Consider the following 6,301-nt stretch of genomic DNA (forward strand, 5'->3'; position numbering starts at 1 on the left):
AATAAAACTTGCTTTAATATTTCCAGGCATAATCTTCCCTGAGAACAAACTATTTTTCTTTATCTTCTCTTTGCTTACCTTGATACAGGTAAGGGTTGTTTGTTTGTTTACTTACTTACCTACCTACCTTTTTATCTATCTATCTACCTATCTATTTATTTATCTATCTATCCATCTACCTATCTATCTATCTGTCTACCAATCCATCCATCTATCTGTCTATCTACCTACCTACCTCTATCTATCTATCTACCTATCCATCCATCTCTCTATATATCTCTATCTATCTATCTATCTATCTAGCTCTCTATCTATCTATCTATCTATTCATCTATCTATTTTTGTGCTGCTTAATCTCACCTGTGAAAAAAATCTAGGTAAAAAGTGGAGGAATAAATTAAGGAGGAGAGGAAAAGGTGAGGAGGAATATATTTAGGAAGGGAGGAGAGAGGAAGGAAAGAAGGAAGGGAGGAAGGAAAGAAGATGGGAGGAGAGGAAAGAAGGAAGGATGGATGGAAGGAAAGATGGGTTGAGAGAGGAAAGAAGGATGGAAGGAAAAAAGAAGGAAGGATGGAGGAAGGAAGGAAAGGAGAGGGAAGAAGGGAGAAAGAAGGAATGAAGGAAGGGAGAAAGAAGACACGAGGAAGAAAGGACGGAATGAGAAAAGAAGGAAGAAAGTAGGAGGAAGGAAGGACGGAGAGAGGAAGCTGGAAGGAAGGAGAATAGAAAAGAAGGAAGGAATGGGGAAGGGAAGGAAGGAAAAGAAGGAAGGAATGGGGAAGGGAAGGAAGGAAGAAAAGAAGGAAGGAATGGGGAAGGGAGGGAAGGAAGGAATGACGGACAGGAAGAGGAAAGGATGAGAAAAGGAGGAGGAAAGGAAAGAAGGAAGGAAGGGAGGAAGGAGGAAGGGAGGAAGGAAGGAAGGAAGGAAGGAAGAGAGGAAGGGAGGGAGGGAGGAAGGAAGGGAGGAATTAGAAAAGAAGGAGGCAAGAAAAGAATGAAGGAAGGAAGGACGGCAGAGGAGAGGATGGAAGGAAGGGAAAGAGGAAGGAAGGAGAAAAAGAAGGAATGGAGAATGAAGGAGGAAGGAGAATGAAGGAGGAAGGAGAATGAAGGAGGAAGGAGAATGAAGGAGGAAGGAGAATGAAGGAGGAAGGAGAATGAAGGAGGAAGGAGAATGAAGGAGGAAGGAAGGAGAAAGGAGGAGGAAGGAAGGAAGGAAGGATGGAGAAATGAGGGAAAAATTTATATATATTTATTTCTGGACGTACTTTAGATGGCAGAAGGGTTCGTGACAAATTTTCCTATGCGATTTATTTTGCCTATAACAAGGAAACATTCTTCTGTGCTTTTTTTTTTTTTTCATCAAATTAATATCGACTTATTTCGAGTCAATTACAACACGATATTAAAGTCTGATTCTCAAAATAAATCGCTAAGGAAAAGCTGTTCAGTAATCTCCATATTAACACTGAGTAGGTAGGATGGAGAGGAATAGCCTATGAGAGAGGGGGATGTGAGCTGGGAGCAGGGCAGCGAAATGGCGGGGGAGAGGGCGATATGGAGGCGATTTGTTTGTGGCCACCCCTTATGGGATTAAGGCGTCTGACAATAGACAACAGATAGATAGACAGGTAACATACGACACAGTAATGAGATCTGACCTTCAAAATAAATAGCTAAGGAGAAGATGTTCAGTAATTTCCCAATTAATATTATTTTGAGTAGGTAACATACAACACAATAATGAGATCTGACCCTCAAAATAAATCGCTATGGAAAAGACGTTCAGAAATCCCCACTATCTCAGTCTTTCAAGGTGTCTGTCTCCCGTCTTAAGATTATTATTATTATTCATTATTTTATTTTATTCTATTTTATTATTTATCTTATTATTTTTTATTATTATTAAGCCTTCAAGATATTTTGCTTACCTAAGAAAAAGCTTCCTTATTGAGTGAATTAATGAATATTTGTTTTACACTAAAGACGCGTCCAGACCATATGTGGGCGGGTGGGGGCGTTTGTGGGCGGATGAGGGCGGGTGCGGCCTTCTGTTGGCGGATGAGGGTGTGTGTGGGCGGGTGCGGCCTTGTGTTGGCGGATGAGGGCGTGTGTGGGCGGATGAGGGTGTGTGTGGGCGGATGAGGGTGTGTGTGGGCGGATGAGGGCGTGTGTGGGCAGGTGAAGGACTGTGTGGGTCGGTGCAGGCGTGTGTGGATGGGTGCAGGCGTCTGTGGGCGGGTGTGGGTGGATGCGGACGGGTGTTTGGGAGTGTGTGGGCGAGTGCGGGCGTGTACGGGTGGATGCGGGCGTGTGTGGGTGTGTGCTGGCGTGTACGGGTGGATGTGGGAGGGTGTGTGGGCGTGTGCGGGCGGGTGTGGACGTGAAGTGCTGTAAGTTAAATAAATATATATATCCCCTGCCCACACCAGCAGGCATGTGGTGTGGACGCGCCCTTAGGTTGCTAGTGACGATCTTAACACATTCTATTGACGGTCTCGATTATGCTCAAGAAAGGCTTATCATCTTCACAAAAACTTAAGATTCTCTGAGAAGGAAGGAAGGAAGGAGGGAAGAAGGGAGGAAGGAAGGAAGGAAGAAAAGGAGAGGAAGGAAGGAAAAAGAGGGAAAGAAGGAATGAAAAGAAAGGAAGGAGACGAAGGGGAGATGAAGGAAGGAAGGAAGAAAGGGAGGGAGGGAAGAAGGAAGGAAGGAGGGAAGGAGGGGTAGAAGGTGGGGTAAAGGTAGGCAGGATCAGGTCAGGTCAGTGCTCTACTACTACTACTACTACTACTGCTATTACAACAACCACCACCACCATCACCACCATCACTACTACTACTACTACTACCATCATTTCACCTTTAACTCATTACCATATCCCAGCAGAATTCATTTTTATTACTATTCATGTAGAGAGGCGGATGGATTACTGATGAGAGAGAGAGAGAGAGAGAGAGAGAGAGAGAGAGAGAAATGAAGGCTGAACGTAAGAGGATGAAAATCTGAAGGAAGGTCGGAGATAGACAGATAGATAGATAGATAGATAGATAGACAGACAGATAGATATATGTACTGTACACAGGCATACATGGATGGATAGATGGATGGGTGGGTGGATAGACAGAAATAGGTAGGACGGATATGATATAGATAGATAGATCGAGAAAGATAGATAGACAGACGGGTAGTTGGATAGATAATAAACAGATAGGGAGATCAAGATATAAGCAGATAGACGGGGAGACAATCAGATAGACAGATAGATAGGAAAATAGACAGAAAGACAGACATACAAACAGACAAGGAAGGTAGTCCCTAAGAAACGGAAGATGGGAGGAAGGAAGGAAGGGAGGGAAAACATGAAGGATGAGAGAGAGAGAGAGAGAGAGAGAGAGAGAGAGAGAGAGAGAGAGAGAGAGAGAGAGAGAGAGAGAGAGAGAGAGAGAGAATTACAGAGAAACCCAAACGGAACAGTGACCCCCTTCAATACCGTTAAATAGAAAACGGGAAACTATGATACCTAATTTTACAGATTCAAAAAAAAGAAAAAGAAAAAAAAGGGCAATATTCTAGTAAGGTTATGAAGCTCCCTAACACCTCTCCCTTAGCGATTTATTTTTGATTCTGCTCCGTTACTATATTCTTGTGTGGTATGCACTATATGAAGATATTGAAAAGACATAAGAAGCAAAAGCAGGGGATGTTATTGAGTAGTTTGGCCTTGTGGAGAGGATGGAGAGCGAGAGACTGACGAGGAGAGTGTATGTGAGTAAGGTGGAAGGGGGGGAGAGGGAGGGGGAGACCAAGGATGAGATACGGTACACTGAGGTGGTTTGGCCATGTAGAGAGGATGGAGAGCGAGAGACTGACCAGGAGAGTGTATGTGAGAGAGGTGGAGGGGGGGAAGAGGGAGAGGGAGGCCAAGGATGAGATGGAGGGATGGAGTGGAGAGGTATATGAGAGAAGGGGTGTGTGAGCTGGGAGCAGGGCAGTGATGTGGAGGGGGACAGGGTGACATGGAGGCGATTTGTTTGTGGCCACCCCTTACTGGATTGAGGCGTCTGGCAACAGATAAACAGATTGACAGATAGATAAATAGAATGACAGATAGTTTGGAAAATGAATCGCTAAGGAAAAGGTGTTAGGGGGCAGACGAGAACACAGGCAAAAGAGACTAAAGGAAGACGTTAGGGAAGAGGAGGAAACAGGAAGGAAGAGGAGGAGGAGGAGGAAGAATGAATTAAGGAAGGGGAAAGAAGAGGAATATATTTAGGAAGAGAGGAGAGAGGAAGAAGGAAGAATGGAGGGAGGAAGGAAAGGGGAAGGAGGGAAGGAAGAGAGGATGGAAATAAGGAAGGAGGGAAGGAAGAGAGGATGGAAATAAGGAAGGAGGGAAGGGATGGAGGATGGAAATAAGGAAGGAGGGAAGGGATGGAGGATGGAAATAAGGAAGGAGGGAAGGAAGGAAGGATGGAAATAAGGAGGGAGGATGGAAGCATGGATGGAGGAAGAAGGATGGAATGGAGAGAGGAGGAAAAAAGAAGGCAGGATGGATGAAGGGAAGGAAGGAAAGATAGGAAGAAAAAAAAGGGATGGAAGGAAAGAATAACAAGCAAACGAAAAATGGAAAGGAAAGACGGATGGAAGGAAGGATGGAGAGAGGAAGGATGGGAGGAAAGAAGGAAGGAGGAATGGAAGAAGGAAGGAAAGGAAATAAGAAATGAGAAAGGAAAGATGGAAGAATGGAATGAAGGGGAGGAGGAAAGGATGGATGGAAGATGGGAAGGAGACAGGAAGGAAGGAAGGAAGGAAGAAGAGGATGATGGAAAACAAAAACAGGAGTGAAGGAAAGGAAGGAAAGGAGGAAGGAAACATATATACGATGAATAAAGAAAAGGATGAAGTGAAGAGGAGGAGGAGGAGGAGGAGGAGGAAAGAAAATGTGAGGGGAGAGTAGGGGGAATTAATTTTGGAGAGAGAGAGAGAGAGAGAGAGAGAGAGAGAGAGAGAGAGAGAGAGAGAGAGAGAGAGAGAGCAGAAAAATGGAATGAATGAATAAATGAATGAAGGAAGGAAAGGAGGGAGGGAAGGAAGGAAGGAAGGAAAGGAGGGAGGGAAGGAAGGAAGGAAGGTACGAACGAACAGATGAAGAAGGCAAGAAAAGACGAAATAAAAGGAAGGAGGAAAGGAAAAAACTAAAGAAAGAAGGATGGAAGGAAGGTTTGAAGGAGGGAATGAATGAAGGAAGGAAGGGAATGAAGGAAGGAAGGAGGGAAGATTTGAAGGAGGGGATGAAGGAAGGAATGGAGGGAATGAAGGAAGGAGGGAAAATTTGAAGGAGGGAATGCATGACGATTTGAAGGAGGGAAGGAATGAAGGAAGGAAGGAGGGAACAGTGGCAGACCAACACCAAGGGCATTATTTTTGTCTCCATATACAATAAGGTCTGGGGCCCAAAAAGGAAGGAAGGAAGGAAGGAAGGAAGGAAGGAAGGAAGGATGGATGGAAGGAAGGATGGATGGAAGGATGGAAGGAAGGAAGGAAGGAAGGAAGGATGGATGAAGGATGGATGGAAGGAAGGATGGATGAAGGATGGATGGAAGGAAGGAGGGAAGGAAGGAAGAAGGAAGCAAGCAAGCAAGCAACAAAGAAAATGAACGAAGGAAGGGAAGAAACGAATAAACGAACTAACGAAGGAAGGAATGAAGGAAGGAAGAAAAGAACGAACATGGAAAAGGAAGGACGGTAAGAAGGAAGGAAAGAAGGAAGGAAGGAAGGAAGGAAAGAACGAACATGGAAACGAAAGGAAAAACGGAAGGAAGGCAGGAAGGAAGGAAAGTAAGGAAGGAAAGAAGGATGGAAAGTAAGGAAGGAAGGCAAGAAGGAAGGAAGGCATGAAGGAAGGAAAGTAAGGAAGGAAGGAGAGAAGGAAGGAAAGTAAGGAAGGAAGGCAAGAAGGAAGGAAAGTAAGGAAGGAACGAACGAACGAAAAAGAGAAGGAAGGAAGGAAAGGAAGAAGGAAGGAAGGAAAGAAGGAAGTATGGAGGGAGGGAGGGAAAGAGGGCAGGAAGGTAGGAAGGAGGGGGGGAGGGGCACAACAGATCCAAATGGGTTATTTTTATGACCATACACAATAAGGTCGAGAGTCCCAAAAATTACTATGCCATTTCCGTCCTTAACACCACTTTGCCTAAATCTTCAGCTTCCTTCACTCCTTCCTTCACCTGGCTTCCTACCTTCCTTCATCTGACTTCCTTCATTCACCTGACTTCCTTCCTTCATTCACCTTCCTTCC

Source organism: Coenobita brevimanus, chromosome 115, assembly GCF_032717465.1.
Source record: "Coenobita brevimanus isolate Jiangsu-jjx chromosome 115, ASM3271746v2, whole genome shotgun sequence".
Lineage (NCBI taxonomy): Eukaryota > Metazoa > Arthropoda > Malacostraca > Decapoda > Coenobitidae > Coenobita > Coenobita brevimanus.